This window comes from Gossypium hirsutum, chromosome D07 (genome assembly GCF_007990345.1).
Source record: "Gossypium hirsutum isolate 1008001.06 chromosome D07, Gossypium_hirsutum_v2.1, whole genome shotgun sequence".
Lineage (NCBI taxonomy): Eukaryota > Viridiplantae > Streptophyta > Magnoliopsida > Malvales > Malvaceae > Gossypium > Gossypium hirsutum.
The window spans coordinates 33623641-33637899 of NC_053443.1; the positions used below are offsets into that span (position 1 = coordinate 33623641).

Here is a 14259-nt window from a genome sequence, read left to right on the forward strand (position 1 = left end):
TCATTAGATATATAGCACAAAACAAACATTAAAAGGGACCTAAAATGCAAATTTTAGCCAACATATATACATGTTCAAAACATGCACATTCCATGCCAAAATACATCTTATAACATCTCCCTAGACATCTAACCAATATGCCACATTTGGCACAACATCACAACAAAATTAATTCAATCCATTCACTTTCAATCATGCCGCAACATCAATTACATATACATTCACCATAACAATACCATTTCAAGGTGTTATAACTCATCAATTAGAGCATGCTAAATTATCAAAGGCATACATGCATCTTCAAGATTCAACTAACCAAAACAATATCAATACTTATATACATTACACATATATTCACAACAACAGTAACCAATTCTAGATTCAATCTCACACATACATATAACTATTTACAAATATTTACATGACACTTATAATTGGGCCAAAATGTTCAAAAGTCTACCGAATTGGTAGGTGGATAGTGTGAGCTCCAATTTGATCCAACTGGTAGCACGATTCCTGAAAATCTACAAGAAAGAAAATAGAACAAAAGTAAGTATACTTAATTCTTAGTAAGTTCGTACAGAAATGAACACAACTTACCCCACATTTCATAACTCAAGAATTGAATATAAATATACAACACATGGTATTCCCTAACACCTTGCACAATTCATGCCATAACCAAATTGGTTAGTACATTATCACATAATAAGCATAACATGTATATAAGTAAACATAATAAACATAATAACCATACTCAATTCATGAGTAACATCTATAGACATATGAGATTTTCTTCTTATTCAATTTCATAATGTAGTTTCACCCGGAGAACTATAGTGAATTAACCTTGGATACTCGGGATAGAATTGCCCACACGAGCTGTGAAATATACTAGCTCCCACGAGGTATAATCGGGATATGAAATTTTACTTGATGTTGCTCACATGAGCTGTGGAGAATCTGCAACACATGCAGGATCTTAGCTATCGGTAAGGTATCCAACATCAATACAAGGTACCTAATACTTTTTAGACACCTGTAAACAGTACTTGCTACTTTTTAAACCCTAATCACATATCATTTGTGTCCTAATCATTCACAAAGTTCACACGGGCCTTAATTTCATATCCATTCTATTTCAATTCTTTAACATCTTCATATACATGTAATACAACCATTTGCATTCACATATTCACTTGCATTTATCAACTAAACCTTATTTTACAATTTAGTCATTCAATATCAAACTCATTACTTTATATAACTTAATCACAAATAAAACATATTTATACAATACAAACATACCAAATACTAATCGAAATAAATATCATGCAAAATTACCTAATCAAAATCGAAACAAACACGACATTGAGGACTATTTTGTATTTTTTTTTATTTTTCCTGTTTATCTTCAACTTGCTTCAGATATTGATCTATATAATAATTAATTTCAATTTATCAATTACAAATACCTTATAATGTCTACATAAATGCATATGACCCTTTTAATAACATATTACAAAATTTCCCTAAACTTTTACACTTTATTTAATTTCGTCCCTAAAACTGAACTATCATATCTTTTACATGTAAGCCCCATTTTTCAATCGAATTTCAATTATATCCTTCTGTAACCCTCTAGAATCAAAATTAATAGAAATTTTATGTCAAATTTTACATAATTACAATTTGGTCCTTAACCTCAAAACTAACAAAACCCACTTTACAAATTAGTCCTACTTAACATCTAAGCTTAACATGAAACCATTTATCACTAAAACCTTCAAAACAATCATCAATAGAAACATTTCAAAACTTTAACAGTTTTACAAAATAGTCCTTGGGCTAGCTAAATCAAGCTCTCGGGATTCCAAAAACATAATAATTATAAGAAATGGGCAAAAATCGACTTACCAATTAAAGGACCAAGCTTGGATGTAAGCTAGGTCTTCTTGTCCCTTTTTTAATCGATTTTGGGGAAAGAAAGATGAAATAAAATGATTTTTTTATTTATTTTATTGTAAGTTTTAATTATATTTTATTATTATAACTAAATAGCTAATAAAATATAAAATATTCACCCATTTTAAAGCCACCAACCAACCAACATAGTTAGACTTGGCTTAATTGCCAATTAAATCCCTAGAAATTCATTATTTAAGCCTTTTATCAACTAAAATTCTATAGCAATTAAGTTTTACACTTTTTATAATTTAGTCCTTGTACCCTAATTAATCATTCAATCAACATAATTATTGGACCAAAAATTAATATAACTCTATAACAGACTAGTACTTATTAAAAATTAACATTTACTAACTCGATCATCAGAATATGGGGTTTTGAAACCATCATTTTCAGTACCACTTAAAATTGTGCTATTATAAGAAACTAAACGGAAGTTAGCTGATGATCAAACTAGTGAATTCAGTACAAATGGCGACAGAATGTTATACTTCCAAAATAGATTGTGTGTACCAAATGATTTAGCATTGAAGTGAGATATTCTCCATGAGGCTCACAACAGTTCGTATGTGATGCATCTCTATGGAAATAACATGTATAATGATTTGAAACCATTATATTGGTAGTAGGGCATTAAAAGGAGATAACTGAATACGTAGCTAAGTGATTGGTGTGTCAACAAGTTAAGTCAATACAAGAATTCCTTCAAGATTATTACAACCTATAATGATTCCTGAATGAAAGTAGGAACGAGTCATTGTGGATTTTGTGCAGGATTTTCGTTATCGCTGAAAAAGAACAATTCCATTTGGATAATTTTTTAAAACTTAACGAAGTTGGTTCATTTTATTCCAGTGATAGTTGATTATTCACTGGAGAGACTAGTCGAATTGTACTTCTCAAAGATTGTGAGATTGCATGGCGTGCTATTATCTAGAATTTCATATCAGAATTTGAGGTTTACCTTCAGATTTTGGAGCAAATTGCATGAAGCTTTAGGCACCAAACTTAATGGTCAATCTGAGCTAGTACTCCAAGTACTCGAAGACATGTTGTGTTTTTGCATAACTGAATTTGAGGGAAGCTGGGAAATATTTTTACCGTGGTTAAATTTGCATTCAATAATAGCTATCAATCGAGCATCAAAATGGCACCTTACAAATATTTATATGGTCGTAAATGTCAAACTCATCTATGTTCGTTAGAATTGAGTGAAAGAAAAATAGCAAGAAGAGACTTGATGCGAGAAACAAAAGATAAAGTTAGAATTATTAAAGATTCCTTAAAAGTTGCATCTAGTAGACAAAAATCTTACACTGACCTAAAAATAAAGGGTATCGAGTTTAAAATTGGTGATAAAGTATTTCTAAAGGTTTCAACTTGGAAGAAAGTTCTGTGATTCGGTAGAAAAAGGAAGCACGGTCCAAGGTTCATTAGACCGTATGAAAGTCTCAAAGCAATTGGGCCTACAGCATACCGTTTAGCCCTACCTTCAAATTTTGGAGCAAATTGCATGAAGCTTTAGGCACCAAACTCAATGGTCAATCTAAGTGAGTACTCCAAGTACTCGAAGACATCTTGTGTTTTTGCGTAATTGAATTTGAGGGAAGCTGGGAATGATTTTTACCGATGGTGAAATTTGCATTCAATAATAGCTATCAATCTAGCATCAAAATGGTGACTTACGAATATTTATATGGTCGTAAATTTCAAACTCCTCTATGTTGGTTAGAATTGAGTGAAAGAAAAATAGCAAGAATAGACTTGATGTGAGAAACAAAAGATAAAGTTAGAATTATTAAAGATTCCTTAAAAGTTGCATCTAGTAGACAAAAATCTTACGCTGACCTAAAAATAAAGAGTATCGAGTTTAAAATTGGTGATAAAGTATTTCTAAAGGTTTCAACTTGGAAGAAAGTTCTGTGATTTGGTACAAAAGGGAAGCACGGTCCAAGGTTCATTAGACAGTATGAAAGTCTCAAAAGAATTGGGCCTATAGCATACCGTTTAGCCCTACCTCCAGAGTTGGACAAGAGTCACAATGTTTTTCATGTGTTGATGTTGAGAAGATACAAACTTGATCCCTCTCATGTTTTAACTTCTGATGACATTGAGTTGCAAAGTAATTTGACCTATGGCAAGGAACCTATAAAAATATTAGCTCGAGAAATAAAAGAATAATCAAATAATCAAATGGCATTGGTGAAAGTGCTATGGCACCATCATGTCACAGAAGAGGGTACTTGGGAACCGAAAAAAGCTATGAGATCTCAATATCCCCACCTTTTTTCAGGTAAAATTTTGAGGACGAAATTTCTTAAAAGGGGAGATTCGTAACGATCCAGTTTTCATTGGTACTGAAAAATGCGATTTCAAAACTATATTTTTGTAAATTGAGTCCGTAAATATTAAATATTTATATTTATAAGGATAATGTAAAAATATGTTAAAGATTGGTCCAGTAATTTTTCTGAATTAATAGTTAATTAAGGCTCAAGGATTAAATTGTAAAGGTTCAATCGCTATAGAGTATTAATTGACTAAAGGCTTAAGGACTTGAATAGCAATTAACCAAAGGGCCAAAATGTTTATTAGACCATTTCTAAATAAGAATTAGTGGAAGATGATGGCATATTCCACTAGTTTTGATTAAGTATTAATTTTTACTAATTAATCCATAATTAATTAACTAAACTAGGCTAATTAATAATTAATTAAAGTATAAAAGCCAAACTAAGTGGAAATTCATTATCATCTTCCTTATTACAATAGTCCACCATAGAAAAACATTGAAGGAAAGCTTCCAAACTTTGAAACATTCGACCAACTAATATATCAAGAAACGGATCGAAGAGGAGTTGATCGGAGAAAAGCTAAAATTGCGGATTAGCCCCTGAAGTATCCACTTTTACATATTTTGGATAGGTAAGTTCATATGGAACTTACCACCCTATTTTATTTTATGCATGAATTATGCTTGAATTTATCTATATGTTAGAATTAAGTACAATTTACTAATTTTGGCACATATGACTTAAATGACTTGAATTGAATATTCGTGTGAATACTGGTTATTATGAAATAGTATAGGGTGCAAATATGAATGTTAGTGATCACAGGACTCGTGAATGAAATATGTAATCATGTACAAGGATTGGTAATGACATATATATAGAAATGATGTCTGTGTGAACTTAGTAAAAGGTTAGGATACGTATGGCATGCCATTAGGGTTATATGCGTGTTTGATTAAGGATTTTACATGTTATTATGATACCTAGCATTTGTTTCAGATTCTAAAGTTATATGTATCGTAGGTTTAGCATAAACGGGTAACCTCGATAGAATGTCACCTTGTGTGAGCAACTCTATCATGACGTCAGCTTGTGTGAGCAACCCTGATATACTATCAACTTGTGTGAGCATCTTATTTCATGTATCTGAGTCTTTTTTACTATAATTCCACTGGGCGATATCAAATTAATTGGAAATGAAATCTTAATTTTGAATTGGAAATGAAATGGTAGTTGTTGATGCTTGATATGTGAATAGCTAAGCGATTCCATTAAATTCTTGGTTCTACTTATGATTTGGGAATGTGACTAACACGTTTAGATCACAATGTTGTTGCATGTTTAATTATATCATCATGTGTCAAAAGGTAGCTATGTTGTATACCAAATTGATTAGTTTTACTTATGCCCTAAATTATCAAGGTATATTTAATGATTTCGTTTCGACTTACTAAGCATTCTTAATGCTTACTTTGCGTAACACCCCAAAATAAGGCCCAGAAGTTTTAGGGGTATTTTAGGAATTTTAGCCTTAGAATGTTCAGAATTATGTGACATGATTTATCGATAATTTTTTTACTATGGTTTTTTGAAAATTAAGTCAATTTTTGAAAAAGAGTTTTAAAGACCTTCAATTTTGAAAATTGGACTGATTTGAAAAAGAGTCAAAATTGTGAGTTTTTAAGAGGCAATTAAACCAAATTTTAAAAATCACACTAATATCATCCCCAACCTATAAATTTCACCTTAGTCTTCTCTATCTTCATGCTTTAGCCATCCCTTGCTCCCAAAGCTCATTTCTTCCACTTTTTGTTCTTCAACCTTAAATCTTTTTATTTCTACCATCACCCAAGCTAAATATCTCCATAAAATCCAAGGAAAACACCTAAAAACACCATAAATTTCTCCATTGTCAAGCTTGTGGGTTTTTCAGGTTTTCACTCAAACTTTTAGATTTTTGTTAAATAAGGTAATGATTTGATTCCTTATGAGTTTCTAATGTTGTTTAGTCTTTAAAACCAAGTTTTTAGCCATTAAATCATATGTTTTAAATCAAAGCCAAAAATTGGTTTGTTAATGGTGGATTTTGGGATTTTTGGTAAAAATATGGTTTCAAAGTGTTTTTAAACTTGTTTTAACATGATTAGAAGGTTTCTAAACATACTTTAAAGTTTCGTTAAATATTTCAAATGTTTTAATGAACTTTTGGAAAATAGTCATAAAACATGTCGAAAAGTTGATACCATGAATTGAGTAGTTTTGTGTAGTTTAAAGGTTTGGAATTAGTTGTTGATGAATAATTAGATTAATGAAACTCGTTTTAGGTGAAAAGATTAAGTGTAGATCGAGATATTTGAATTTCAAGTTGGTTATGTTAAAGGTTTCAATTACATGAGAACATAGCTTAGGCTTATGTTTTTGATTGCTTGTGGTGAGTCCTTAGCTAATTTTTGCATATATTTTTGTGTGAATTATTGTGTTGAAGCTTCGAATTTGTTAGAACCTTCCACAAGTAGAGATAAAGGCAAGGAAAAGCTAGTTTGAGCTTTCAGCTTTTCAGCGAAAGTGTAATTGGTGAGTGTTTGGAATAATTTCTTATGGACATGATTCAAAGCATTATTTGGGAATTTAGTAGTAGCCTAAACCTTTACTCTAAATTTTGAGTGTAATCTTTCTCATACCTATGTTATCTTGTGAACTATGTGCTTATGTGTTTATGAATATGTGAATTGAGATGAGATACTATAACATGTGATATGTGGTTATGATAACTGTTGTGAAAGTGCAAACGTGTACATGTTATGTATATGTTAAATGTTAGTGACAGTGTTTTGCTAAAAATGCAAATATGCAGTGATAGTGTACGAATAATCAGTAAGTGATATGTGTTTGATTTCGGATATTTTGGCCTTGTGATCTTGAAACTGTTAGATACAGTTAGCATGTCATAGGATTGTGAGTACTCACCTATTGTCTAGTGATTTTGGGCATTGAGATCTTGGGACATGTTGGAGGGATAAGGGAATGTGAGCTAAGGAGATGGGGACACGAGAGGGAAATTAATGAGAGTGATAGCTTTATGCTTCACTTTTGGCAAATGTTTGACTCTATGAGTGTATGTGTTGTGTTGGAGATTTGTGTATCTGATGAGTGATGATAGATCTCACTTTTATGTTTCATAGCTCAAGTGCCAATTTATCTATAAACATGTTTTTAATTGTTGTGATATATACGAATATTGTGATATATGCTTAAATATTATGTGATTATATGAGTATTGTGATATATGCTTAAATTTTATGTGATTATATGTGTAATGTGATATATGCTTAAAAGTGAATATGATTACCATGTAGAAGAACTAATAAATAATGCATGAGTAAGTATAACATGACACTAGTGTTGGAACTGTTGAGGTTGTGTTATATGGTTGTTTCATTGATGCTTGATGAATTGTTTGCGTGGTAGTTGTTCTAAGCATTCACTGAGCTTGTTAAGTTCACCCACTCCCTTCTTAAACCATTGCAGATTAGTTGTGTATTGGTGTGAGCGGTGTGGTTCCGAGGGGTGATCCAAGCAAGTCCATTTCCGTGATTTCATAGGTGTTATTGCTAATTGTTTATGTTTGGGGAACAAGGCAATGTGTTAGACTGGTTTATAGCCATGTTAACTTCTAGACATTTTGTTGGTTTTTCGTTCAGTTTATAAGGATTACATATTATTGTTATGCTTGAGTTCATGAACATGATGATGGATTGACGTTACTTCCTCGAACACGATTTTGCAATATTGAATTGTTAATTAGGCCGGTGAATGATTAATTATCAAAGTAATTGATGTATAATGTTTAGGAACTAAATTGGAATGGATTTATTGCTTATGTATGCTACATTTTTGAGGTCCAGGCAGAGGTATTGATAAATCAGGTTTTAAAATCGATACCTCCATGTTTTGAAACGTACAGGGAGTCAAAATAGAGATTTGGTATCGATACCTTTGCTCGAGTACCGATTCTCAGGGTTAAAATATCGATATTTCATGGTAGGTGTTTGATATCATTTTTTCAGGTGGTATCGATACCACTTAAAGAAAATATTGATACCCTAGTGTCAGTATCGATACCTACGTGACAGTTTTGAGATTTTTTTAAATGAACCTTATGCATGTTTAATTATTGTTATAAGACTATTTGAAGTATGTTGGGCATGTTCTAATGATGATTTATATATGTTGACTAAATATTTATAAGATCACTGCTAAAGAGGATGATTTCTTAATAATGTGACAATTTACTATAACTATGACATGAGACGGTGGTGTAGCATCCTGATATTTAGGCTTGGCGACTAGGCCAGGTATAGGGTGTTACACTTTGGTTGTTTTCTTTCCTTATAGATCATTACCTTGCGAAACTTGTCAGGCCAGATCAACAGAGGAGCTCACACTATCATAAGACGATAGATTTATGTTCATTTGAATCTAGACTTTGTGGCATGTATATAAGGACCTTTGTTGTGCAAATAGTCAATTTGGTGTTAATTTTATGTGATAAGTTTATAATGGTTGGAACTTATGTAATTGGCTTGCTATGTGATCAAATTGATGCATATTTTGATCATGTGTAATGCTTGTATGCGTAATGATCTCAATTGATAGGTGTTAGCATGATAAATATTATAAGTATGATAGTTTCAGTGGTGTTGCTAATTGGCATGTAACGTAGTAAAAATGATAATCATGCTTGAAATATAGGTTACGTGCACGGTTGATTTGGTTCTTTCCATTGTCATTTGGATACTAGATACTCAAAATGAGTAGTTATGCATATATTGATCTAAGGTAAGTGAAATTGTCATGGTTAGATAAGTAAATGGCGAAATTGAACTTGAATGAATGACATAGATTGTATGTTAACTTAAATAGTTAATTTCAAATTGTTACAAGCTCATTTTGGCATGTTTTATTAGGTTTGGCATAAGTGAAATGGTCAATTGAATGTTGGTAACAATATGTTTTGGTTGAGAGCATGTAATTTAGGTACCAAAATGATCTAAGTAGCCAAAAATAGGGGCAACGCCGCAACCTCGGACTCTTGAAGTCTCAACGTCATCATCTTCGAGAGTGACGTCGCGACGAGAATATGTATGTCATCACGACATGACATACTGAGATGACCATGTCGTGAAAAGGAAATGATGAAGTCGTGACGCTGGTCCAGGAAATTTTAAAAACTTCACAATTTGGTCCTTATTCAAATGCGAAGTAGTATAAGAGTATTCATAAGCCCATGTAAGTCCCGAAATTGATTGTATATCAGATCATGTGCATGTTTTGCTTGTATTTAAATGTATAACAACATAAGTTGGAATATTTATTTGATCGTTATTGCTCTAGTAACTAGTGTAGCATTCTGTAGCTCAGACCCAGCGATAAGGTTGGGCAAGGGGTGTTACACAACATTTAAGATAATTTTTTATCACTAAGTGATTTTAAAATATAACATTTTCAAGACTTGCAAAATACTTAAAAACAAGTTTTAAATATATTTTAACTTATAACAAATGTTTTTGACTTAATATCAAAGAGTTTTAAGGTGTTTTAATTTTTTTAAGGCAATTTGGTAGCTAAATATCGAAACTAGGGATATAGGTATCGATACCTAACCTCAAGGTATTTATACCTACAATGTAAGTATCAATACCTAGCCTCTTAATAGTTATATAAATGCTAGGTGCAACCAAGGTATTGATGCCTCTTTAGTATGTATCAAAACCTAACATGCAGGGCATCTTTTTAACCTTGAGATTAATGTTTCCCAATGGCTCTAAATCAACCCCAATGGCTATAAAGAACTACAAATTAGTTCATTGATATAAAGAGAAGTCAAATACACTTCAAGAGTCGAGAAAGACATACTCAAGCATTGAAAGCAAGAGAATTATAACATCCCGGAATTTGGGGTTAGAAGTTTTAAGGTTTTTGGTTAGGGTTAGTGAGTGGGTTTTACATTTGGGTTCAATTTTACATTTTAATGTCAGAATGGGCGTGCTGGTCTAGTGGTTAGTTGTGTGTTAGTGTATCTCTGGGTCTCGTGTTCAAATCCCTGTGAGTGTTTTTTATATTTATTTATATTTATTTTATTTTTTAAAAAGGGGAAGTTAATTTTAGAATAGAAAATAAGTTTACATTCTTCATTTTTTTTTACTTTTTCTTTTTCTTCCCCATCGTTCATTTTTTCTGTTCTTTCCAATTTTAATTGCGTTTGTTTTTGTTTCTTCTATTTTGCGCAATTTATTTATCGTTCCATCAAAGGAGATTTCTCTTGTGTGTTCCGTGTTATCAAATGTGAGTCAAAATAGTTTTGTGGAGGCGAAGTGGTTAATCCTTGTTGTTTGCAATTTTGATTTAAGGTGTGTTTCAGAAATTGTTGATTTTAAGTGTTGAGTTATTAATGGATTGCATGATATTCTGCATATTTCAATACATTTCTGGATTTCCAAAGGATGGGGATCATTTCGATGTCAAAAACATGAATTTCAAGCTATTTCGGTGTGGTTTCTGTTGGAACGTCGGCACCCCTACGGCGCAGCGGAAAAATAAAACATCCGGCAATCCTAAATATGGATCCATGTGTGAGGAACGAATCGGGGTGAAAAAGGGTTTCGAAATTACCGAATGGTGATTTTGAGTAGACAGCGATGCCTCGACAACGAGTAATCTGATCTGCTATCGAATCTAGTCGCAATCTATCGTGACCCCGGTCTCTATGTAATCCACCTTGTTTACAATAAACGAAAGAATCCCAAAACTTGTTTTTGAGAAGATTTTGGTTTTACGGCTACTAGACCCACCAAGCAAAGAAAAACGGGATTTTATATCCCTTTTTAGGGTTTCTTAAAATTAAATAAATATATCAATATTTTTTAAACTGAAAATTATAATTACATTAATTATAATAATGATTTTGGTAAACTATATATTTATTTGAATTTATATACTAGCCAAATTCATGTTCATTATGCGTACAACAACCTTGTACATATAATGTGTTCGATATTTGATTACCCAATTAAATTAATTCTATAATTAATTTAATTCAAGCGATAACAAAACACAATACCAAATATGTTTTATTCCGTTCATTTCAACTATAGGGTGTGACCCTGTAGGTTTTTGTAACGTTAGCAGTAATACTAGAACGATTCCAATGTTACAAACAATGAGTGGCACCTAGCAATGCATCATTGCTACCTAAGTCACAAGAAATCATGATTCGACATAACCTTTTATGATTAACCTTTCATGCAATAATCCTTAAGTCCTTTATCTCTGGATTGGACACAAGTCATGGAATAGTCACACTTGCATAGTCCATTCCATGTTCCTTGATATCTTAAGTAGACTATGATATACAAATAAGTATGACATCTCATATCAGCTTATTTGAGCATGGTCATGCATTTCTAGTCTCACTCAATCAAGTGGCCTAAGATATTACTCCCATTATGTAGGAGGGACTTATCCTATATCGATCAACCATATCCCTCTACACAGATTGTGGTATATCCAACATCAGCCTTTATAGAACAACTAGTTAAGGTGTACGTTTGACTGTATCAAAATACACAACTCACGATGTTGGGATTATGATGATCTCAAGTCTGAGGATCATATACATATTAATCACTATGAGTAATGTTGTGACAATTACATAATAATCCAAGAAACATACTCATAACGGGTCAGTCCAATATGTTGTTCTGTAATACACATATTCATGCATCGATCTTGACATTCCATATCAATGACAACTCTTTATCATCAATCAACTACATGTTAGTCTTAATGCATTATTGTTGTCCTATCCAACAATAATACTTGACTAAGGACCTTTTAAGAATAACCATATTATTCTCAGGACATTACTATAAAACAGTTTATTTATGCACACAGAAAAGAAACTGAAATAATAATGGTAACGCCTTATATTAATAAACATGATAAATTAATTCTGTTATTACAACAATCTCATGATTGATCTTTGGGCATACTCTAACAGTTTCGTGACCACACGAGTGGCCACGCAGGCGTGTACCCCACAAGGGTGGCTCACCCGGCCATGTGAAATTGGGAATTAGGGCTTTTGGGCAAATTTTGGTACCACACGACCTTGCCACACGGGCATGTGTACCCACACGGGCATGTGAGATCTCTACACGGTCGTGTCTCCTCTGCTCTTTATTTTTGGCATTTTTGGATAGTGAGTTACACGAGTTACTCACACGACCATGTGTCCCTCCACACGTGTGTGTGTGGCCTTCACACATGCATGTGTGGCCTTTGCATGGGTGTGTAGACCCTCACACAGCCTGGGCACTTCCACACGGCCGTGTGGCCCTATTTTGCAGAATTTTTGTTTTGAGTAATAAACTATTTGTTTTATGCTTCTGTGTAATTCGACCCTCGTTCAAGCCTCGATAAGTGTGTTAAAGACTCGATTTAGTTTGGTTCGTGTATATATATATGCATTTATGGGCTTTAATTTTATTTCTCGTTTATGTGATAAATAAGCATGAGTTTATTATTGTTGACGTAACTGAATATTAGAAAACAAGTTTAATCAAATCTGAATCTATTCAACTAGAAATGTTAATGCTTGTTTCTGTATGATGTCTGCATAATGTGTGCATTGTTGCATAGCATGAAAATTTTGGGATCTGGCCATGAAGAGAAGGAAGACAGAATTAGCAGTTTTAACTGCGATACTTTTGTATAGCGGTTTACCGCATTATCCTATACTTATAGTAGCTCAGCTGTATACAGTTACTCAAGTGGCATAGTTCTATGTTGTGGTGTGTAGGGTGGATGAACCTATTATAGTTCTATGTGGTGTGCATGGTGGACGGGCCTACCATAGCCCTATGTGGTATGATGGATGGACAAAGTGGTGTTTGGTTGGTGGGGTGGGATTTTGACTTGTGCATCTGTTTGCATCTGAATATACGTCTATTTGTCAAAACATTTTGTTTGTTTGTGTGAACTTTAGAAGTATTTATTGTGTCACTCCGTCTTTTGCCATCTGTTCATGTTTCATATTCACACTAAGCTTGCATAGCTCATCCCTGTAGTGTTTTTCCTTCCAGGTACATTCCATGTTTTGGAGCTGGACTCGGTATACCGGAGGTCTCAGAAAGATATGGTTTGATTCGGTTTAAGTAAAATCTCATAAGTTTTATACGGTAAATTTTAAGTCGGTTTATGAGACGATTATATAAACTGTGGTACAAGTTTTTATGCTGGACTTTCATAAGGTGTTATTTGGACTGAACTTTAAAAACTGTGGATTTTATTTCTGAATGTTTAACATCGGTTGAATATTGTTTCAAACATAATAAACAAAAAGGTTTTCTTGGTTTGAAATAAAGTTTTTATCTCCTCCACTTCTGGTGGCCAATGTAACCTCCAGGATTTGGTCTAAACGTCTAGGTCGGGTTTTGGGGCGTTACAAGAATTCACTTCAAATATCCCTTTTATTATAGTCTCTTGTACTTAGTCTCTTTAGTAATTTCTTGTATCATTCTTATTTTTCTTGTTGAGAGTACTTAAACTTTGTAAGCAAACACTTTTGAGAGGTTATCTTGTTTACTTCATTTTTCACCAATTGTAATTAGAAGGGTTACTAGTTTAGTCTCAAAAACTAGATAGATTACTAGTTGAACCCTAGTAAAAGTTAGAGGGTCTAATTTAGTCGCAAAAACATAGGGAGGAAAGTTTTAACTTAACCTTTCAAAATTTAGGGGTTATAAATGTAACACCTTATCCTAAGAAAGTATTCATTAAAGTGTAATAAATTAAAAATTGTTATAAATACATTAAATGGATGTCACTAACCCCTTTAAACATATTACAGTAATGAGATAAAACTCTTTACTTTATTTATAATCAGGATATGATTAAATGGTGTAATTAAGAAAACTTAATTCACATTTATTGATTG

At 32.6% G+C, this 14259-nt stretch overlaps 1 long non-coding RNA gene across 1 annotated transcript; it reads left to right on the forward strand.

The window, feature by feature from the left end:
- The first annotated feature begins 6054 nt into the window (after positions 1–6054).
- Positions 6055–7989, forward strand: LOC121219060 (uncharacterized). Its single transcript, XR_005915641.1, has 3 exons — positions 6055–6231; positions 6748–6836; positions 7791–7989. It is a non-coding gene; the product is annotated as an uncharacterized lncRNA (long non-coding RNA).
- The last annotated feature ends 6270 nt before the right edge of the window (positions 7990–14259 follow it).